At 38.2% G+C, this 24,395-nt stretch overlaps 1 non-coding gene across 1 annotated transcript; it reads left to right on the top strand.

The window, feature by feature from the left end:
• Positions 1-2,908: 2,908 nt before the first annotated feature.
• On the top strand, positions 2,909-3,015 carry LOC148092245 (U6 spliceosomal RNA). Its single transcript, XR_015715242.1, has one exon. It is a non-coding gene; the product is annotated as a U6 spliceosomal RNA (small nuclear RNA).
• The last annotated feature ends 21,380 nt before the right edge of the window (positions 3,016-24,395 follow it).

The raw sequence follows: 24,395 nt of genomic DNA, 5'->3' as shown, positions 1-24,395 counted from the left end.
CTACTGAAACTGCCTCTCTAAGAAGACTTCTTGATGTCCCCGCTTTCCACTAACCATTGCTCTTGCAATTGCAAACTCATTTTTCAAATAAGCTCTCATTTTTACTGATAGCAGCTATAGCTTTGCATGTTGAATGCTTCCCCTACAAGATTTTTAGTTTCTCAAGGACCAGGCCTGGGCATCTACACCATTCTTGTTCTCCTGGCCTGGATCAGTCCAGCTTCAGGCTGCTCCCACTGGATCCTGGAGGGCATTCTTGGCTCCGAGCATCCCGAGCTCCCCACACTCTCACAGACACCATATGGGGTAAGGGAGAAAGGAAGGCAGCAGGTCATGGTCATGGTGATGGGAACCCACATTGCAATAGCTTCAAGTCTTTTACACCAATCATTAGACTTTCAAAGTTGCATATATATAAATTCAAAGCCCAAATGCTTGCTTATGTATCAAATCAGCACAATAAACAAAATAATGGAATGTCAGGAACAGACTAAACTCAGAGCTTCTTTTCCGTGGTCAGTATTTTGTGGAGACAAAACATTTTTTTGAGAAGTGGATCAGCTAATTTACCTGCAGAGATTTGGGGAATTGTCATGAGGGACAGAAAGGATAATGAAAGTAGGACATTCTCAAATGTTGGAATTACCATGAAAAAGCCTTTCATGGAAAGGAGAGAAAATTGTACAAAATTTGTTTCCTCACCTTAAACCATAGACCCTCCTCCATGCCATGTTTCCTGCAGAAGAGGAAAACCTCTAGAAGAGAGAGTGAGAGAAAAAAAGAAAGAAAAGGAAGGAAGGAAGGAAGGAAGGAAGGAAGGAAGGAAGGAAGGAAGGAGGGAGGGAGGGAGGGAGGGAGGGAGGGAGGGAGGGAGGGAGGGAGGGAGGGAGGGAAGGAAGGAAGGAAGGAAGGAAGGAAGGAAGGAAGGAAGGAAGGAAGGAAGGAAGGAAGGAAGGAAGGAAGGAAGGAAGGAAGGAAGGAAGGAGGAAATGGAGAGAGGACTGGGAGCTTGAGAGGAGGGTGAAACCTGGAGACAGGCAGTACTTCAAAGAGGACAGTGAGTCACGTAGAGTGAAGGATGTCTGCACTTCAGTTTCCTTTCTTTGCCTCCAAATCTTGGCATTATCTTGACTTTGTATCTAGGTTCTACTTGCAGCATCTTTATTGCAAAGAAGCAAGGCCATTTTCAACATATTCATATCCCCTAGTATGCTTACTGTTGGAAGGCAAACTCATTAGAATGCATCTACATCCCACATTAAAATTTTTTGGTAAATATTTTTGGCAGGAAATTATGTTGAACCATATGTGATAGCCATTTTTAAAGACCAAAAAACAGTTACATAATAGCAATTTCATACTATTAGTCTAATAATTTTGCTTTTGAAATTATGTGGCTGTACTACATTTAATTTATAAGTAACTATGATTTCTAAGCAACTGTTATATATAAGCTGAGAATTTATGTAAAATGAGAAATTTTAATGTAAAGTTTGTTATTAAAGGTAATGACCCTTTAAATGTTTATGAGTACTAAAGTGAACAGTTAATGGAGTTGACATACATGTCATATGTCCATTGCTGGGTTTTTTAAAAATGTTTTTATTGAGTTTTAGAGAGTGGAAGGGTGAGAGAGACACATCAGCTGGTTGCCTACCACATGTCTCCCGACCAGGGCCAGGGATCGGGCCTGCAGCTGAGGTACATGCCCTAGGCCGGAATCGAACCCAGGACCCTTCAGTTCACAGGCTGACGCTCTAATCACTGAGCCAAACAAGCAAGGACTCCATTACTGTTTACTAAAACTTCCTCATTACTGTTTTTATTTCCAAGCTGTGGCAGGTCACCTTCCCAGGTGGCAGTTTCTGACAGGCGATTAGTGTGCAGGAGTTTTATTAGGAGAGCAACTGGGTTGGCACCAGTTCAGGGAGGGGAAAGAGCCAAAGTGTTCAGATGGAGGAGCTGGGTGCAGGGTCCTTCTAACTGGCTTCAGCAGACTCATAGAGGGCTTGGACTAAGGATGACCCTTAATGTAGTCCAGTGATGGGGCACTAGTCCCTGGATGCAGGCTGCTCTGGGAAGAGGCCATTCAGAGAGGACTGGTTGCTGCGGGTGGTTAGCCAATAACATTCCCAGCAGCTGAGAGAGCAAATCCTGCAGCCCTGACCTGGGGATCTGGGTGGCAAAGCACACCACCTATGACAGCGCTGTTTTTTAAAGGACTTCTAGCACCCCCGAAGCCCTGGCCTAGAGCCCACAAGGGATCAAAGGGCCCTGTTGTGAGGAGCTGATGGGGCTTGAAGCTATTAAATAGACTTTTAAAAGGCTTTTAGGGAGAGAAGGGTGTTGCAGTGGACTTAAGAGGATTAGGGTTGGTATTGGGTGAGGCTCACCAGCAGATGTCAAGGTGGAGAGAGCTTTGGGCAAGGTCAGGATTCCTGCCTGATTGAAGCCTCAGTGGTCTCATTTGTGAGCTGAGGGGCAGGACCCAATGACTCCCATCTTCTTCCAGCCCTACAACTCTGAGTCTCACTTCAATGGCCTCAAATTAGAGCAAATCCAAGTCACGAACTCATCATTTGAAGGACTAAGAAACGTCAAAACATTTCAGATTTGAATTAGGCAGTTTGTAAATCTTGTTTCCTTGCTCAGACTCCTGGGGCTTGGTTGGACAGGGAGTGAAGTAAGATCCAAGCCAGGCTGTTTTACAGAAAATCATGTTTATTTCCCCTTCCTCCTGATCATGACTCTGAACAGGCACTTCTATGAGTAGGACACTCCATTTCATTACTAAGCAGCAGGCAGCAGATCACAGAAGGGAAGAGAAAAAGGGGAGAGGAGCCAAGAATTCGAAATCCAGTGACTTAAACATCGAACGCAGGACCCAGTGACTTAAACATATTCCCCTGTGCTTGCTTGGGCAGCATTAATATGAAAATTGAAACAATAAAGAGAAAATTAGCATGGGCCCTGTGCAAGGATGATGCATAGATTCATGAAGTATCCCATATTTTTTCAAGGATGATGGAAAACTTTTGGAGATGGATAGTGGTGAATGGTTGTACAATAATGTGAATGCACTTAATGCCACTAAACTGCACACTTAAAAATTAGCTAAATGGTAAAATTTATGTTATGAATATTTTACCACAATTGATAAAAACAAACAAACAGGCTGTAAGGGTAGGAGTGTTGGATAAAGATGTCAGCCAGCTATGAAGTAAAAGTCATGCGATTACATGAATGAAATCAGGTATAGCCGAAAGAAAAACAAATCTAAACGCCAAAATGCAAGCCCCCAGTCACTGGGCATTCCACCTTATATGTATAGAGTGGTGGAAAGAGCCAAGGTGGATATCGTGTGGGTTCAAAGCCTCACTCTCCCACTTAGTAGCTGTGTGACCTTGGATAAGATATATAACCTCTGAACCTATTTCTTATTTAAAAATCAAAATAATGATATTGGATTCACAGATCTATTGGGAGAATTAAGGAAGATATTATAGGCAAGGCATTTAGCATAGTAATTGGCTCCTAGTACACATTCACTAAATGTGTTTCCTTTTCCTTTCTGCAAGAGAAAGGTTACAAATGCACTATGTTATGGGACACGGAAACTAACTTGAAAAATGGCAAGGATGAACATTGAAAAATATAGAGGTAGTATTTGGGTAGTAGTTCCTGGCAGAGGCAGACCAAGTGAAGCAAGAACACCCTAAGTTGATGAAAGAGACTTAAAAACTTATTAGTCAGAATACCAGCCTAGTTGTTGTATCTAAGAAACCCCCTAATACAATAGCTTAAATAAAATGGAAGCTTATTTTTCTCTACGCAATAGTCCAGGGGTAAGCTGTACAAGGCTGGCAAGACAGTTCTGTCATTCTCACCATACAATTTCCATCTTTGCGTCCAAAGTGGTTGCTTTAGATCTTGACGTCATCTAGGTAGCAGGAAGGGGGAAAGGGCCAGGGGCAGCATCTAAGGGGATGACTCAGAAATGGCACATCTTGTTTTTTCCACCCACATCCCATTGACCAAATTCATGCTGTAAAGGATGCTGGTAGAAGTAAACTCCATCTGGAGTTCTATTATTAAAGAAGGGAAGATTGGATGCTGCTGTACACCGAGCCACCTCAATCATGCAAATCATTACATTTTCTCTAGTTTACAAACCACAGGCTTTCCAAAACACAAAACTGATACAGTCCCCAAAATGGAAGCATAATTGCTTGTGTATTAGTCTATTTGATAAATATTTATAGGCTAATTGCTAGGCATTATTCAAAACATTTCCTCATATAGCAGACTTCAAAACAGATGAGGTTCCTGATCTCATAAAGCTAAATTCAACAGGGAGAGAAAGTAAACAAAAATTGGGAGAAAAAATCAGATACCAATAAGTGCAAAGATGAAAATTAAGGTGATGTGGGAGCAAGTGACTAGGTGGTGACATAGATTGAGTGGTTAGGGCCACTCTCACTGAGGAAATGATGTATAAGTTTAGCAATATGATGAAAGGGAAGCAGAGAATGCCAGGGATGGGGGAACTGCAGGTGCAAAGAGCCTTATGGGGAAAAGATCTGGGAGGGATTGTGGTACAGAAAGGCCAGTGTGGCTGCATTTAGCAGGAGGGGGAGAGATGATCCAATATCAGAGAGGCAGCCAGAAGCAGTCTGTTCTCTGGCATTTCCCAACCCTGAGCACAATGTACACAGGGTAGACACCCAATGAGCATTTGATGAATGAATAAGCTAAAAGATAAAGACCTAAGGCTGTTGACAGACAGCCAACTCATTCATACCTTTCCTCTGCTTTACTTAGGCAGAGACTGGGGGTGTCCTCTGCTCATTCTACAAATACCTCTCATCTCCTGTCTCCCAGAAACTCAGAACCTCTTTCCCCTTGAAGTTGCTCCCAGTGTTCTCAGTAGCCCAATATCCTTTTTTAAAATTAAATGTATTAAGATGACATTGGTTAATAGGATTATGTTTCAAGCTTACAGTTCTATAATACATCATCTATATAATCCATTGTGTGCACACCACCCAAACCCTAGTCTCCTTCCTTCGCCACTTTTTACCCCCTTTACCCTCTTCAATCTCTCCCCACTTCTCTTCCCCTCTGGTAACCGCCATTGTTTATGTGTCTATGAGTTTGTTTTGTTTGTTTGTTTGTTGCTTTCTGTTTTATATCCTACATATGAATAAAATCATATGGTTCTTGTCTTTTTCCACCTGACTTATTTCACTTAGCATGATATTCTCAAGGTCCCCCCTTGTTGTTGCAGATGTCAGTATTTCATTTTTTCTTATGGCTCAGTAGTATTCCACTGCATATATGTACCACATCTTCTTTATCCAATAATCCATCAAAAGGTACTCAGGTTGTTTCCATGCCTTAGCTACTGTGAATAATACTGCCATGAAAATAGAGGTATATCTTTACAAATAAATGTTTTTAATTTTGGGGGGGTAGATACCCAAAAGAAGGGTTGCTGGGTCATATGGTATCTATATTCTTAATTTTTTTAGGATCTTCCATACTCTTGTCCATAGTTGCCGTACCAATTTACATTCCCACCAGCAGTGAATGAGGGTTCCTTTTTCTCTACATTGTCTCCAACACTTGTTATTACTTGTCTTGCTGATAATAGCCATTGAACAGGTGGGAGGTAGTATCTCATTGTGGTTTTGATTTGCATTTCCCTTATAAGTAATGAAAATGAGCACCTTTTCAAATATCTATTGGCCATTTGCATGTCTTCTTGGGAAAACTGTTCAGGTACTCTGCCCATTTTCTAACAGAATTTTTGTTGTTGTTTTGGAGTTGTATGAGTTCTTTATAGATTTGAGGTATTAGCCCCTTACTGTAGGTATTGTTTGCAAATATCTTCTCCCATTTGGTTGGTTGCCTTTTTGATTTATTGATGGTTTCTTTTGCTGTGTAAGAAGCTTTTTGGTTTGATGTACTTCCATTCTTTTATTATTGCTTTTACTTCTTTTGCCTTTGGGGTCAAATTCATAAAATCTTCTTGGAGACAAAGGTCCATACCTTTAGAAGCTATGTTTTCTGTAACATATTTTGTTATTTCAAGTCTTATATTTATTATGTCTTTGATCCATTTTCATTTAACTTTCGTGTAAGGTGTCAAATAGCAGTTTAGTTTCATTCTTTTGCAAGCTTTCTAATTTTCCCAACACCACTATTGAAGAGCCTTCTTTTTCACGTTGTATGTTTTAGGCTTCTTTGTTGAAAATTATCTGCCAGTATACACGTGGGTTTATTTCTGGGCTCTGAAATCTGTTCCATTGGTCTGTGTCTGTTTTTCTGCCAATACCATACTGTTTTGATTGTCATAACTGTAGTATAATTTGAAGTCAGGGAATGTGATACTTTTGGTTTTGTTCTTTTTTCCTCAGGACTGATTTGACTATTCGAGGGACTTTTGTAGTTCCATACAAATTTGATTATTTTTTGTTCTATTTCTTTGAAAAATGCCATTGGGACTTTTATGGGAATTGCATTAAATCTGTATGTTGCTTTAGGTAATATGGTCATCTTAACTATGTTGATTTTTCCAATCCATGAACATGAAATACTGTTCCATTTCTTTGTGTCTTCAGTTTTTTTAATATGTCTTTTAATTTTCTGTGTATAGATCCTATTTACATTGATTTTTGTATCCTAAAACTTTACTGTATTTGTTTATTGTTTCTAATAGTTTCAGGGGTTTTTTGGTGTGGGTTTTGTGTGTGTGTGCGTGTGTGTGTGTGTGTGTATGTGGAGTCTTTAGGGTTTTCTATATAAAGAATCATGTCATCTGCAAAAAGTGACGATTTTACTTCTTCATTCCCAATTTAGATGCCCTTTATTTCTTTATTTTGCCTGATTACTCTGGCTAGGACTTCTAGTACTGTTGAATAACAGTAGTGAGAATGGACATCCTTGTCTTGAGTCTGATCTTAAAAGGGAAACTTTCAATTTTTCACCATTGAGTATAATATTAGTTGAGGGTTTGTCATACATGGCCTTTATTATGTTGAGGTACTTTCTTTCTATACCCATTTCAGTGACTGTTTTATTTATGAGTGGATGGTGTATTTTGTCAAATGCTTTTTCTGCATCTATTGATATGGTCATATAATTTTATCCTTTATTTTATTAATGTGGTGTATCACATTGATTGATTTTCATATGTCAAATCATCCTGTGCCCCTGAAATGATTCAGTGATAATCTTTTTAATGTATTGTAGTACTCAATTTGCTAGTATTTAGTTAAAAATTTTCCATCTATATTTGTCAGAGATACTGGTCTGTAATTTTCTTTTTTGTGTTTTCCTTGACTGGTTTTGGTGTCAGGGTAATGCTGGCCTCATAAAATGAGTTCAGAAGTACTGCCTCCTCTTCAATGTTTTAGAAGAGTTTGAGAAGGACAGATATTAATTTTTCTTTGAATGTTTGGTAGAATTCACCAGTGAAGCACCTGGTCTTGGACTTTACTTTTTGAGACTCAATTTCCTTACTGTTGATTGGTCTGTTTAGATTTTCCAGTCTTCATGACTCAGCTTAGGAAGGTTATGTATTTCTGAGAACTTGTTTATTTCTTCTAGGTTATTGAATTTGGTGGCCTTTCTTCTTCTTTTCTTTTAAAAAATTTTATTGGATTTATTGGGATGACATTGATTAATAAAATTTCAGGTGTACAATTGTATAATACATTATCTGTATATTGTATTGTATGTTCACCACCTCAAGTCAAGTCTCCTTCCATCATCATTTATCCCCCCTTCACCCTGTTTTAACCCCCCCCACACCGTTTCCCTCTGGTAATCACCATATTTTTGTCTGTGTCTATGAGTTTTGAGTATTTTTTTCTTTTATTAATCCCTTCACCTTTTTTCACCCAGGCCCCAACCTCCCTCCCCTCTGATAGCTGTCAGTCTGTTCTACATATCTATGAGTCTATTTTGTTAGTTTATTTTGTTCATTAGATTCCACATATAAATCTTTCATAGTATTCTTGTAGCATCCTTTGTATTTCTGTAGTGTCTGTTATGACTTCTTTTTTATTTATGATTTTGTTTATTTGAGTTTTTTCTCTTTTTTCTTTAGTGAGCCTAGCCAGAGGTTTGCCAATTTTATTTATTATTTCAAATAACCAGTTCTTTGTTGCATTAATTTTTTCTATTGCCTTTTTGTTCTCTATTTTATTCAATTCTGCTCTAATTTTTATTATTTCCTTCATTTGGGCTTCCTTTGTTCTTCTGTTTTTTGTTTTTTTAAGGTGCTATGTTAGGTTGTTTGAGATTTTTCTTGTTTCTTGAAGTAGACCTGTGGTGATATAAATTCCCTCTTATTGCCACTTTTTTGTATCACAAAAATTTTTTAAATATGTTTTTGTTGATTTCCAGAGAGAGGGAGGGGGGAAGAGGGAGAGAGAGATAGAAACATCAATGTTGAGAGAGAGTCATTGATTGGCTGCCTCCTGCATGCCCCTTACTGGGGATTGAACTGGCAACCCCAGCATGTGCCCTGACTGGGAATCGAACTGTGACCTCCTGGTTCCTAGGTCAACACTTAACCACCGAGTCATGCCAGCCAGGCTATATCGCAAAATTTTTTATATGTCATATTGTCATTCTCATTTGTCTCTATGTATCTTTTCCTCTCTTCTTTTAGTTCTTCTTTGACCCATTTGTTGTTGAGTAGCATGTTGTTAAATCTCCACTTATTTTTGTTTTTTCCTGCTTTTTTTTTGCAGCTGATTTCCAATTTCAAAGCATTGTGGTTGGAGAATATGGTTGGTATGATTTCAATATTAAATTTGTTGAGTCTAGTTTTGTGTCCCAACATATGGCCTATCCTTAAGAATTTCCATGTGCACTAGAGAAGAATGTGTATTCTTGTTTTCTGGAATAAAAAGCTTTGTAAATATTGATTACCTCCACTTGGTCTAATGTGTCATTTAAGGCTGATATTTTCTGATTTTCTGTTTTGATGGTCTAGCCATAGCTGTCAATGGAGTATTTAGGTTCCCTGCCATAATTGTATTTTTGTCAGTTTCCCCCTTTAGTTCCATTAGTAGTTGTTTTATATATTTCAGTGCTCCCATGTTGGGTGCATATATATTAATGTATTATGTCTTCTTGATGTATTGTCCCCTTCATCATTATAAAATGTCCATCTTTGTCTCTTGTTACCTTTTTTATTTTGAAATCTATTCAGTCAGATATAAGTATGGCTGCACCTGCTTTTTTCTGGATGCCATTTGCTTGGAGAATCATTTTTCTCCTTTTCACTTTGAGTCTGTTTGTCCTTGCAGCTGAAATGTGTCTCCTGAAGGCAGCAAATAGTGGGGTTTTGTCTTTTTGATAGACTCCATGGCTCTATGCCTTTTAATTGGTAATTTCAGTCCACTTACATTTAGGGTGATTATTAATATAAGATAATTTCCTATAGCTATTTTATCTTTTGTTTTCTGGTAGCTCTGTGCCTCCATTGTTTCTTTTCCATTGTGTTTTTTGTCTGTTATTTTAGTTTGGTACTATTTTATGATTTCTCTCCTCTGTTTCCTTTTTTTCTTTTTACATTATATGTCTCAGCTCTAGATTTTGTGTGTTTACCATTATGTTAATGCAAAAGAAAGTTTCATGTATACGGTAGCCTTTTTCTTCTGACTGCATTTGTCTCCATTAAACTGTGCAAGTTCTGTCCTTTACCCTTTCCCTCTTTATGTTTTTGTTGACATGAATTATCCCTATTTATGCTGTGAGTTTATTTCCAAATTGCAGTAGTTATTATCTTCCTTTTTTTAAAAAATGTTTTTGCCTCCTTTAGCCTTTATGCTATATTTAAATGTCAATACCCTATTCTGAACAAGGGTTGCAGTTTCCATCTTACCCATACTTTTGTATCCTTTTACCTTTTTTTTCCAGGTAATAGAAGAGCACCACCCTTCAGTGTTTCTTTTAATGCAGGTCTTGTGGTGGTAAATTCCCCCAGCTTCTGTATGTCTGGAAAAGCCCTTATTTCTCCTTCATATCTAAAGGATAACTTTGCTGGGCATATTATTCTTGGCTGGTGATTTATTTTTCCCTTTTCTTTTCTTTTCTTTTTTTTCTTTTCAAGTTTCTTTATCTTTATTGTTGAAAATATTACAGATATCCCCTTTTTATCCCCATTGATCCCTTCCACCCCACCCCCAGGCTTTCCCCATAACAATGTTTGTGTCCATGAGGTTATGCTTATAAACATGTAAGTTCTTTGATTAATTTCTTCCCACCCACTCCCCCCTCCCTGCCTTCCCTCTGAGATCCCTCCATCTGTTTCATGCTTCTATGTCTCAGGATCCACTTTGTTCATCAGTTTATTTTGTTTATTATATTCCACATATAAGTGAGATCATGTGGTACTTGTTTTTCTCTGACTGGCTTATTTCATTTAGCACAATACTTTCTAGCTCCCTCCATGCTGTGCCAAAGGATAAAAATTCCTTTCTCTTTAGACCTGCATAGTATTCAATGGTGTAAATGTGCCACAGCTTTTTTATGCAATCACCTACGATGGGCACTTGGGCTGTTTCCTGATCTTAGCTATTGTAAATTGCATGGCTATGAACATAGGGGTGCATAAGTTCTTTGTGATTGGTGTTTTGGGTTCTTTAGGATATATTCCTAGAAGTGGGACCACTGGGTCAAATGGCAGTTCAATTTTTAATTTTTTGAGGAAACTCCATACTGCTTTTCATAGTGGTTGCACCAGTCTGCATTCCCACCAGCAGTGTACTAGGGTGCCCTTTTCTCCACACCCTTGTCAGCACTTGTAGTGTGTTGATTTGTTGATGGCAGCCATTCTTACTGGTGTGAAATGATACCTCATTGTGGTTTTAATTTGCATCTCTCTGATGATTAGCGACATTGAGCGTTTTTTCATATGTCTCTTAGCCATTGTATGTCCTCTTTGGAGAAGTGCCTATTTAGGTTCTTTGCCCATTTTTCAATTGGATTGTTTGTCTTCCTTTTGTTAAGTTGTATGAGTTCCTTATAGATTTTGGATATTAACCTTTATCAGACGTGTTGTTGGCAAATATGTTCTCCCATACAGTGGGCTCCCTTTTCATTTTGTAAATGTTTTTTTGTTGTTGTTGTTGTGCAGAAGCATTTTATTTTGATGTAGTCCCATTTGTTTATTTTCTCCTTAGTATCCTTGCCTTAGGAGATGTATCAGCAAAACATATTGTTACAAGAGATGTCTGAGATTTTGCTGCCTATGTTTTCCTCTAGGATTTTTATGGTTTCATGTCTTACATTTAAGTCCTTTACCCATTTTGAATTTACTTTTGTGTATGGTGTAAGTTGGTGATCTAGTTTCATTTTTTTGCATATATCTGTCCAATATTCCCAACACCATTTATTAAAAAGACTGTCCTTACTCCATTGTATGGTCTTGCCTCCTTTTTCAAATATTAATTGACCATAATGGCATGGGTCAATTTCTGGATTCTCTGTTTTGTTCCACTGAGCTATATGTCTCTTCTTGTGCCAGTACCAGGCTGTTTTGATTACAGTGGCTTTGTAGTATAACTTGATATCTGGTGTTGTGATCCCTCCAAGTTTGTTCTTCTCCCTCAAGATTGCTGTGGCTATTCAGGGTGTTTTTTGGTTCCATATAAGTTTTTGAAATGTTTGTTCTAAATCTGTGAAATATGCTTTTGGTGTCTTAATAGGGATTGCACTGAATTTATAGATTGCTTTGGGTAGTATGGACATTTTAATGATGTTACTTCTTCCAATCCAGGAATATGGTATATTTTTTCATTTGTTTATATCTTCTTCTATTTCTTTTTTCAGTGTCTTGTAGTTTTCCATGTACCAGTCTTTTACATCTTTGGTTAAGTTTATTCCTAGGTATCTTATTTTTTAGTTGCAATGGTAAATGGGATTTTTTTTTTTTTTTTTTTAGTTTCTCTTTCTGAGAGTTCATTATTAGTGTATTAAAATGCCATTGAATTCTGGGTGTTAATTTTGTATCCTCCTACCTTGCTGAATTCATTTATTAAAATCTAGTAGTTTTTTGGTGGAGTCTTTAGGATTCTCTATGTATAATATCATGTCATCTGCAAATAATGACAATTTTGTTTCTTCCTTTCCAATTTGGATGCCTTTTATGCTTTCTTCTTGTCTGATGACTGTGGCTAGGACTTCCAGTAATATGTTGAATAAGAATGGTGAAAGTGGACACCCCTGTCTTGTTCCTGTCCTGAGGGGAAATGGTTTTAGTTTTTGCCCATTGAATATGATAAGGGCTGTAGATTTGTCATATATGGCCTTTATTGTGTTGAGGTATGATCCCTCTATTCCCACTTTGCTGAGAGTTTTTATCAAAAATGGGTGTTGGATGTTATCAAATGCTTTTTCTGCATCTATTGATATGATCATGTGATTTTTGTCTTTCAATTTGTTTATGTGATATATCACATTTATTGATTTGCAAATATTGTACCAGCCTTGTGTCCCTGGAATAAAAACCACTTGGTCATGTTGTATGATCTTTTTAATATATTGCTGGATCCAATTTGCTAATATTTTGTTGAGGATTTTAGCATCTATGTTCATCAGGGATATTGGCCTGTAATTCTCTTTCTTTGTAGTATCTTTATCTGGTTTTGGAATTAGGCTAATGCTGGCCTCATAAAAAGAGTTTGGAAGTGTTCCTTCCTCTTGGATTTTTTGAAATAGTTTGAGGAGGATAGATGTTAATTCTTTGAATGTTTGGTAAAACTCCCCTGTGAGGCCATCCGGGCAAGGGCTTTTGTGTGCTGGGAGCCCTTTGATTACTGCTTGAAACTCATCAGCATTTATCAGCTTATTTAGACTTTCTGACTCTTCTTGATTGAGTTTTGGAAGGTTGTATTTTTTAGGAATTTATCCATTTCATCCCGTTGAAATGGATAAATTTCATCCAAACTGGTTGTCCAGTTTGGTGGCATATAGTTGTTCATAGTATTTTCTTACAATCCTTTGTATTTCTGTTGGGTCAGTTATTTCATCTCTTTCATTTCTGATTTTATTTATTTGAGTCCTCTACGGTTCTTGATGAGTCTGGCTAAAGGTTCATCAATCTTGTTTACCTTTTCAAAGAAACAGCTCTTGATTTCATTGATTCTTTGTGTGATTTTTTTAGTCTCTATGTCATTTATTTCTGCTCTGATCTTTATTATTTCTTTCCTTCTACTTACTCTGGGATTTTCTTGTTGTTCTCTTTCTAAGTTTTTAAGTTGTAGGGTTAGAGAGTCTATTAGAAGTTTTTTTTGTTTTTTGAGGTAGGCTTGTGGCGCTATGAACTTCCCTCTCAGGACTGCTTTCATTGTATCCCATGGATTTGGAGTTGTGTGTTCATTTTCATTTGTTTCCAGGAAGTTTTTGATTTCTTTCTTGATCTCTTTGGTAATCCATTCATTGTTTAAAAACATGTTTTCAACCCCCAGGTGTTTAAATGTTTTTCAGTATTTTTATTGTAGTTGATTTCTAATTTCATGCCACTGTGATCTGAGAAGATGCTTGATATGATTTCAATCTTCTTGAACTTGTAGAGACATGTTTTGTGTCCTAACATGTCGTCTATCTTTGAGAATGTCCCATGTGCACTTGAGAGGAATGCATATTCTGCAGCTTTGGGGTGAAATGTTCTGTAAATGTCAATTAAATCCATCTGATCTAGCGTGTCATTTAGAATCACTGTTTCCTTGTTGATTTTTTGTCTGGAAGACCTATGCAGTGAAGTCAGTGGGGTGTTAAAGTCCCCTAGTATGACTATATTGCTGTTGATCTCTCCCTTAATGTCCTCTAGAAGGTTTTATTTTATAAATTTAGGTGCTCCTATATTGGGTGCATATATGTTTATCAGGGTTATATCCTCTTGTTGGATTGATCCTTTTAGTATTATGTAGTGACCTTTCTTGTCTCTCGTTATGGTCTTCATTTTGAAGACAATTTTGTCCGATATGAGAATTGCTACCCCAGCTTTTTTTTCATTTCCATTTGCATGGAAAATATTTTTTCCATTCCTTCACTCTCATCCTGTGTGAGTCATTTGTTCTGAGGTGGGTCTCTTGTAGACAGCATATATTTGGATCATGTTTTCTTATCCATTCAGCCACCCTATATGCTTTTATTGGGGCATTTAATCCATGTACATTTAAGGTTTTTATTGAAAGATAGTTATCTACTGATATTTTGTTTTTTTATACCTATGTTTCTCATTCTTTTTATTTCTACTTCTAATTCTAGTCCCTTTAACATTTCCTATAATGCTGGTTTTGTAGTGATAAAGTCTTTTAGCCTTTTTATTTTTTTCTGGGAAGCTCCTTATTTCACCATTCAGCTTGACTGATAATCTTGCTGGATAGAGTAGTCTTGGTTTCAGATCCTTGTTTTGCATTACCTTGAATACTTCATGCCATTCCCTTCTGGCCTGTAGAGTTTCTGATGAGAAGTCAGATGACAGCCTTATGGGGACTCCTTCGTAGGTAACAGATTGCTTTTCTCTAGCTTCCTTTAAGATTTTCTCTTTGCCTTGGATTCTTGGCATTTTAATTATGATGTGCCTGGGCATGGACCTCTTTGGATTCTTCTTGCTTGGGACTCTCTGAGCCTCCAGAACTTGTGTGCCTTTTTCCTTGACCAGGTTAGGGAAGTTTTCTGCCACTGTTTCATCAAATAGGTTCTCTAACCCCTGCTTACTCTCGACCTCCTCTGGCACTCCTATAATATGAATATTGTTATGTTTTTGCTGTCCCACAGCTCCTTTAGACTATCCTCCTGTTTTTTAATTGTGTTTTTTTTGGGGGTGTCTGATTGAGTATTTCTACCCTGTCTTCTAATTCACTGATCTGATTCTCAGCTTCCTCTAATCTGCTGTTTATTCCTTCCAGTGTATTCTTTATTTCTGCTATGTCATTCTTCGTTTCTGACTGGTAATTTTTCATAGTTTCCATATCTTTTTTCATGCTGTTGAGCATCCTTACAATCAGTATTCTGAACTCTATATCTGAGAGATTGCTTATCTCCATTTCATCTGGCTCTTTTTCTGGAGACTTCTCTTGTTCTTTCATTTGGGGTTTGTTTGTTTTTTGTCTCCCCATTTTGGCTGCCTGTTTTGGTTTATTTCTGTGCATTAGGTAGATCTGCTAGGCTTCTCAGTCTTTTTGGAGGGTCTCTGGTGCAGGCCAGTGTCAGATGCAATTTATGACTGGCCTTGAGTACCCTGTTTGAAGCTTTTAGCAATCCACAGATTGCAGCTTCCTCTGCTGGGGCTGGGTGTGTTTGGGAAAGACCAAGATCTGCACCAAGGTCTGCTTTTCCAAGCCCTGGGTCCAGAACAGATCTAGCAAAGACTCAAAGCACCCAGAGGCGGATAGTTATTCCAATTCTCTTAATGAGCCTCAGGCTGTAGAGCCCTGCAAGGTGGAAATTCTGAGGGTGTGGTGTAGCTTCCACTCAGTCCACCGCCATCTTGGAATCTCCTCCTGGTGATTTCGCTCTGTCAGTAATTTGAATATTTGATTCCACTCTCTATTAGCTTCTAAAGTTTCTGGTGAAAAATTTGACGGTATTATAATGGGATTTGCTTTATAGGTTACTGTCTTCTTTTCTCTGGCTGCTTTGAGAATTCTTTCTTTGTCATTAATTTTTTACAGTTTTAACAAAATGCGTCTCGGAGAAGGCCTTTTTGGACTCTGATTATTAGGTATTCTGTTAGCTTCTTGAATTCCATAGGTTTGGGAATTTCTCATTGATTACTTATTAAGTAGGCTCTCTGTTCCGTTCTCCCACTCTTCTCCTTCTGGTATACCCATTATTCTTAAATTGCTCTTTCTAATAGAGTTAGATAGTTCTTATAAAGTTTTTATTTTTAAACTCTATTCTCTCTCTTCTTTCACCTGAGTCATTTACAGATTTCTATCTTCTATGTCACTAATTATTTTCTCCATCTTGTGTGCTCTGTTTCCTAAGCTCACTAATTCATTTTTCATTTCATTTATTGAGTTCTTCAGCTCCAGAATTTCAGATTTTTTTTTTTAATAGTTTCAGTCTATTTGGTGAAGTACTCCTTTTGTTCATTTATTTTACATCTGAGTTTATTGAATTGCTTTTCTGAGTTTTCTTATATTTTGTTTATTTTTTACAGAACAGACATCTTAAATTCTCTGTCATTTAAATTACATTCTTCTATGTCCTTAAGTTTATTTTCTGCAGACTTTTCATTTTCTTTCTGAATTCCCTTGTTATCTTGGATATTCATTGTGCTTGATTGATTATATCCCTGTCTGGGCATTTGTGGGAATTAAAACTGCTTTTTAAGTACAGTAGAACCTCGATATAACAGACTAATTTGGGTGAGAGGGTGTCCATGAAAGCCAAAAGTCCATTATATAATAAAGTAAGTTTTATAAATGTGTATGCTAACCTGTTTTTACTTATGTAGACACTTTTATGTAATTAAGTATGTATAGAAAGTTTAATTTCATAGAAAAGCTTCTTATATGTATTACAGTTTTTTAAAATTTATACTGAATAGCTCTAGTAAATGAGTGCATTCACCAGTCACTGGGAGTAAAGACATGCACCTGGCTGGGGCATGGCTTAGTGCACATGGGAACATCAGCCTGCACTGCATTAAAACTGCTGCAGAAAGTCATGCACGAGACAACAGAACCAATTACCACACATGATGCAGTATTATTATGTGCTAATCATTCGCTGAACATTGTTTACTAGCAGTGACTTGGATTTAAATATGTAAACTATAATTGTAGATATGTAATATTTATTTATGTTGACGAAATTACTACAGTGTTTTTTCCAACATGTAACCTATTTGCTAAAATTTGTTAAAAATAACAGTGAATTAACAACAAAAAATAACCTGTTAATTTAATTATAAGCAAATTATGGTTTAAAGCATTTTAAAATTAACAGGGTGCTAATTTTTACTTATGACATATGCAATGGAAATTTTGTCTGTTAAATATGAAGTCTGTCAAATAAATTGAGGTCAGCAAAATAGAGTGTTTGCTGTATTTGACACTTCACTATTAACAGGTTGATAGTAGAAGTCTTTCCTTGTTATCTTTCCTTGTTTTCCAGTAGGCAGAGCTGAAGCAGAAGTTTTTTATTTTCTCTTATTTGCATTGTTGGGGCTTCCAGGACCTCTGTGGAACAATGTCACCTTGATTGTTGAAAAACACGCTGTATTTGTGGAGGTGGGCATTCCCTTTATAACCTAGTCACCTCAGTCTCAGGGCACCACTCCAATGGATTGGAAGTGGTGGCCAAGGTCTTCTGTGTATTCCCTGTGCTGCTTTCCTGTAGCCAGAAGCTGTTGGCAGGGTCCTCTGAGTTCACCTTGCACCCTCTACCATCTGCACTAGGATGAGTCGGAGGGGGAAAGCAGGTTTGCAGAACTGTGGTTCTGCTTTTCCTAATGGGTTTAGTTAGAATGAATACACACCACTTTGGTTAGAAAGTTTTTTTCAGCCCTTTGGAACTGCCAAGTGAGGATTTTACTGCCAGGTAGGCCACAGGGGAATAGAGTGGCCATGTTTAGCATCTGTGAAATCTTTTGTCAGGTGCTGGTGGACTTTGGAGCACTGTGACTTTTTATACCTTTTTTACCTCTGACCCTGGGCCCAGCCTCAGTGTGTGACACTCCCCTCAGCCCAATGGCTGCTGCTGTTTGGTTGAATGCTGCATCTCAACCCTTCCCTGCTATCATGTCTGCTGGTGAGGTGAGCATGGGACTGCATATAGCTTCTGTCTCTGTCCTTCTTCCTCCCTGTCCTGTCTCCAATGTTCACTCAGATATGCCCACCTTCAGATATCTCAATGTGAGATGTCTCAGACATGTTTCTGTGTTGATCAGGAAATTCTTAGTTGAATTATAATGTCCAACATGTTGTAACTTCAAGGGGAGAGACCTGGAGATCTCATGCTACTGTGCTGCTGAAGTCACCTCCCTGGTGTCTTCTTATTAAAAATGGAATTAGGGAAGAAATTTGGGAAGGAGACAGATATCTGAAGAAAATAATTACATTTCCTTGTTGGCTTTCTCTACTTTTTGCTAAATAGCTCTATTTCTCTTAATTTTTCTCCATGTAGTTTTCCAGATCTAGAACCAGCCTGATACCCTCTAGTAGTATATTTGGAGAGGCAATTTAACAGTGGCGTGTAAGAATGGGGTGGTAGTTTAAGGCTATATCCTTTGGAACTAGACTTTCTGGATTTGAATCCCAATTTGACCTTGAATAAAGTACTTAAATAAAGAGAGACCAAAGAGCTTATCTATTAAATGGGAGTTAGTAATGGCCCATGATCACAGTTCATAAAGCTCTCAATTTAAGGTTTTTAGTAATTCGCTTGAGGGTAAAATATGGTCTCTGCTGATTGGAACCTATTTGGCAGGAAAACGATATGAAACTGTTATTTTGATTTAACCCATTTAAAAAAGTATTTGTACATGTTGTTACAAAAATATGAATGTGTCTGATTAGGGGATAGCCCCAAACCCTGCTCATAGAGCTACGTAATTTTTAACATATGGGTCATACTTTAAAAATCTGAAAAATTCTGAATTCCAAAATCATTGGGCCCTAAGAATTTCAGATAAGGGACTGTGACCCATTATTCTCCTTCCTAAAGCTTGGTAGCAAGAATGAATGCAAGACTTAGGTTGTGGTCAAAATTTACCAGCTCAAAATTTAATAGGGGGTGAGAAGAATGTCTGGATATGATAAAGTCATCCCCAAAACTTGAATTTCACTCTCATATGTGTAGTGGTAAATGTGGCTCAAAAGATACTGTTAAGTGGCTTTGCAAAGCCTCCTGAAATGTGCCTTCAGGAGAGTCCTACAGTGCTTTGGCTCTGACTATTCCCCAGCCAAGCGTAGATGCTTTCTGGTAAATGAGGACTCTTGGTTTTAAGCAACAGAAGCCTACATGAGCTAGCTCAAGCCAAAGGATTCTCAAGGAACACAAGATCAAGAGGCAGATGGGCCTTAGGGATGTTCTGGAACCAGAGATAAAATCCTATGAAAACCTCTGTCTTTTTTCCTGCTTCTCTGCAAATCCACTTCATCTATCTGGCTGAAGAAGCAGTTTTCTATAATTTCTAATACACTTGGCAGAAAATGTTCATTGCCAAAAGCTCCTGTGCCATATCTGCTCCATTTATAAGCACCCCTGATTGGGGCTGAACTTTTCAGTTCAAATTCCCCAAGACAGAGACATTGGCTGGTCCAGTGGGCTAAGGAGGTGTGGGGGTTTAGAGGGACAGGGGCATCTTGTTCAAACATAGCTGCTCCCTCAGTAACTTTGTAGATTAGGAGAGGATGTGCAACTCCTTGTAAAGTGTGTTAAGGTTGGAGAATACAAGAGCTGGGCAGACCCCACTTCAGCAAAAAATAGGCGTATATATTGTCTTAGTTCAGGCTGCTGTAATAATGCCATAGACTGGGTGGCTTAAAAAACAAACACTAATTTCTCACAGTTCTGGAGGATGGAAGTCCAAGATCAGTGTGGCAGCATGGTTGGGTTCTGGTGAGAGCTCTCTTCTTGGCTTGTTGATAGCCACATTCTTGCTGTATGCTCACATGACAGAGAGATATTTCATTGTCTCCTCTCCTTATAAGGGAACTAATCCTCTCATGAAGGCCCCACCATCATGAATGACTTCATCTAACCCTAATTACTTCCCAAATGTCCCATCTCCAAATATCATCATATCACAAAGGGGGTTAGGGTTTCAACATATGAATTTTGGGGGGGACACAAACATTCAGTCCATAGCTTGTGTGTATATATTATATATAATATATATGCAAAAGCCATGGCGGGGATAGTCATTCACTTTTGGATTTATGTGGTTCTCCTCGAAGCCCAGAGATGTATAAAGACTGGGCAGGTAGGTCAGACTACAAGTAGAGAAGTCCCGAATTCTATACTTTGAAGGAAAATAAGCCACAAATTCACTCTCACTGCTGTGCCTGTCTGCACTGAGCTGAAAATGGTGGTTTAAAAAAGGCAAGCTGAGAATCTGATCAATTTGGGAAGGTTATGTCTGGTTATTGTCAGGGTAGGAATAGGGTGTGAGAAGACCTAAGAAGAAAGATAGGCCACAGCCCTGGAAGAAACAGACAGATGGACTCTTTCACCCCCTCAGTCTCTTAGTGCCCAAGCTGTGTCTGGTTTCTTTCCACAGGTCTGTGTCTGAGCATTTCCTCTGGTGCCCTTTTGTACAAGTAATCTGAGATCCTCCCTTGCTCACCAGCCCCTCAAGGCTTTGGGCCACTTTAACTGTGGCTCTGCTTCATCCCTCTTGTTGAGAGATGAAATCAAGAGCAGCCCAGTCCCAGAGAGACTCCTTTTCCTTGTTGTCCTTCCCTCTGACTTGTAGACAAAACCATGCTGTACTCACCAGGGTTTCACTTAATTCCCGCCCTTTACCTGTATGACTATCTGGCACTTGGCATTTTTACTGGGTGGGACAAGAATCAAGGGTCAGTTTCAGCCCTCTTTGTTAAGAAGTTATCTTCCTCTTGCACTTTTTGAGAACTTTTTGAGAAGGGACCAACCCAAAATGCCTTCTGATTTTGGAGGACAAGTCACTTAAAAACTCTGGGCCCCTGCTCTCCAGTCAGTGTGACTGAAGATAAGTAGCCCATTATTGCCTTTTCATATAGATGTAGATGAGAAGAAAGTAGTGGCTCCACTGTTAAGCATATACCTGAGGGTCGGAAAGTTCATCCTGAGCTGAATTCATAAGTTCCTATGCAAATATATGTTGCAGTAATTGTTTCTTTCTTGGCATTTGAGCACCTCCCTCAGTTCTGAAGTTTGACTACCATCTGGTTAAGGTACAGAGGAGGGAGGTGGGGAGGACCAGCAACGCAGTGTGTCTGTAGACACCAGGTGCACCTAGACCTCCCATCTATGGCCTCCCTGGTGTAGTCCTTTTTGATATTCCCTAGCAAATAAAATGACACCTTCCCTTCAACTGACATACCAACAATACATAACTAATTAGGCATCACACTTAAGATGAATGCAATCAGCATGCAGTTATTCAAGGGCTGTCTTTGCAGTTTTGGTACAGTTAGGTCTTGGTGGAAATAGTTGTGACCTGGAAGTCAGGATGTGTGCACTTTAATCATGGTTCTGCCACAGTGAAAACATAGGCAAGTCACTCACTCTTCCTGAATTTCAGTTTTCCTGTCTGAAAACCAAGGGTTGTACTCAATGACCTCTATGGTTATTTTCTGCTCTAACTCGCTTTTGAGCTTCACAATTCAGGGAATTCCAGACTGTTACTAGAAAGTATATGTCTAAGAAAGGTGAACTTAGAATTGCCAGTTGTATTAGTTTGCTAGAGCTACTGTAGCAAAATGCCATGAACTAGGTGCCTTAAAGACAGAAGTTTATTGTCTCATAGTTCTGGAGGCTAGAAGTACATGATCAAGGTGTCTGTAGGGTTGATTCCTCCAGAGGACTTTGAAGGAAAGTCTGTTCCATGTTCCACTTCTGGCTTCCAGTGTTTGCTGGCAATCTTGACCTTCCTTGTAGATGTATCACCCTGATCTCTGCCTTCATCTTCACATGGCATTCTCCCTGTGTGCCTCTTTATCTGTGTATCCAAATCCTTCCCCCCTTTTTTTATAAAGACATAAGTCATATTTGATTATGGTCCACCCTAATGACCCCATTTTAAATTGATTACCTCTGTAAAGACCCTATTTCCAAGCAAGGTCACAGTCTGAGGTACTGAAGGTTAGAACTTCAAGATATATTTTTTGAAGGACACAATTCAGCCAAATCATAATACTAGTCATAATGCTTGGTAAAATATCTCTACACGGAAGGAGTGAAGAAATGGACTAAAAATAGGTTTCTGATTTTTTCAGCTAGGTGATCCCTTTCTCTTATTTTTGTAGAATAGTTAAGGAGTTGAATTTATCAGGTATTATCAGGTTTGAGATTACCTTCAAATGGTTGTCTCTAAGGAAACATAACATATTCCTTTTTTTCTCCTCCTCCCTATTTGATTGTTTCCCTCAATTCTTTTGTGTTTGTAGCTCCAATTTTATAAAATAATACTTCATTTCCCTCTACATGGATGTTGGAGAATAGAGAAAAATCTGTTCTTTATTTTGGGTTACTGTTCGGAGTAAAAATGTAGCTATCATGCTTGCTGAATCATCACTTCTGCTTTCAAAGCCTCCTTTCTTCCTCCCTCCTTTCCAGGGTCTTGTAGAAATTTTGGGGCTAGGAGGGACCTGAGATGTTTTCTGAGCCCACAAGTGGCTTGGGTCTTCTTGGATGGCCTGCGTTTTTAGGCCACCTCTGCATGCCCATCTCTTCACTTCTGAGGTATATGATTGATGACTGTAAGCATTAGCTTATTTTCTTATGTCAAGTTAAAATCCATTCCCCCATTCTGTCACTAATGAGTTCTCTAGAACATGAAGAGCAAAGCCATTCCATCTTCCACAGGAAGCCCTTGGAAGCAACACCAGCTACCTGGTTTAGACTACTATTAACATTTGAGACAGATTTCTCTGGTTCCCCTACTTATTTAACCCATCAACTTCAGAATTTGCAACTAATTAGATGTGATAACTTGGGCAGGTGATGTAATTTTTCTTTAACATTAGGGTTCATATCCTTGAATTGAGCTATAGCTAAAAGACTTAAATTTCAAGGGCCTGCTCTTTTCCTTTCTCATTTAACTTTTCTGAATCTCAGTCTGTTAATCCATAGAATGAAGATGATAGTACTCCCCTCACAGGATTTCTGGAAATCAAATGTGATAATGTTGTCAAGTTGGTTTGTTGTCTGTTACTGGGTTGGGGCTGCTACTATTATTAAGGACCTTGGCAGGAGGTCCTCATTCCAGACTAAGATAGAAGTGTATAAAAATTTTTTGCTACAAATCATTCTAAACTTCTAGGAAGTGGTTGGGGATAGGATATGTGGGAAAGCCAGGAGGGTTATTCAAAGAATTATTTTTTAATCTGTGACCCAAGTTCTGATTTTAGCCAGCTTCTAGAGCTGCCTGGGAAATGGCCAAGTTTAGTTCTTACAAGATCAAATCAGGGAGAAGTGCATTTACTGTTTAGGAACAAATTAAGCAAAACATGGGGTGATAGGCATCATGTTGATCCACTTCATCCAAAATAAGAACTAGCCTCCATAACTTTCAGAGACTTTAAGAAAAAATGTATAGAAAAGAGTTTTTTTGTAAAAAAAAATTTAAAAAAAAGAGAAAAATGCAAGGGATTTGTTTCTTCCTGGCCTGTTTTTCTTCTTCACGCATATCTCTTCTCGCATTAAGCAAAGTAACAGAACACTGTGTGGACCAATTGCAGTACAAATATCAATAGAACTGGAGTGAGCTCTCCCCCATGATGTGGCCCAGAGGCTCCCACTTCACAGCACACTGAGTCCTTTTCATAGAACCACTGAGCATTCTGTTTCATCCTTGAGCTTGCAAGGTGAGTCTGCAGCTATCCTGGACCTCTTGTTGCCCCACTGTAGTATCTAAGAGAACCTTTGGTGGCCCTTTCAGCCACTCTAATGATGAGAGAAAAGAGGTTGCTTTCAATAACTTGAGGGCTTGGAATCTGTCATGCTTACACATGAATGATTTTAGTATCCAGAGAATCATATCAGAACCTAATTAAAGCCAAGCCTAAATTATTTACCTGGGTCAGATTTTTGTTCATTCTCTTATTCAAGATAGACTGTTGCTCTGTTAGTATCATAAAACATCCTAATAAATCTTAAATGTTTGCTCTTTGGTGTTCTGATTCCCTAGTCATTGTTAATTTTCATTTTGGATCTGACCTTGCTATAAGAGATCTACAAGATTTACCCAGATCATTGCTACCACTAGGTGTAATCAACTGAAAAATTATGTAGCATTGGTGAGACCATCTGGTGGTGGTATGAATGTATGTTTAGAAATGACAGAAATGAGGACTTTGAACTTTTATTATTTAAAAAACACAAAAGTAAGCAACATATAAAATACACATAATGTTTAAAGATTAAAGTGCCCATACAGAATAGTAGTTGTGAAACTTTTCTGTTTATCAGGGTTATCACAGTAGGTCCTTGGTGAAGCCTTTCAATATCTGGTTTTTAAAAAAGCTCCACTGGTGATTCTAATAGGCTCCATTCCACAAAATAGTCATTTATATTTTTTAATCCAAACTCTACCAGCACCAGATCATGTGATGTTAGTTGCTCTAATTAACCTCATTTCTCTCTTTATTTTAGTTATAAACCATAAACTGAATTTATTTAATCTCATAGCTTTAATAAATTTAGACTAATTTATG

Source organism: Miniopterus natalensis, chromosome 10 (genome assembly GCF_054644295.1).
Source record: "Miniopterus natalensis isolate mMinNat1 chromosome 10, mMinNat1.hap1, whole genome shotgun sequence".
Lineage (NCBI taxonomy): Eukaryota > Metazoa > Chordata > Mammalia > Chiroptera > Miniopteridae > Miniopterus > Miniopterus natalensis.
The sequence above is the reverse complement of the archived record's forward strand: the minus strand, read 5'-3'. Positions and strand labels throughout refer to the sequence as shown.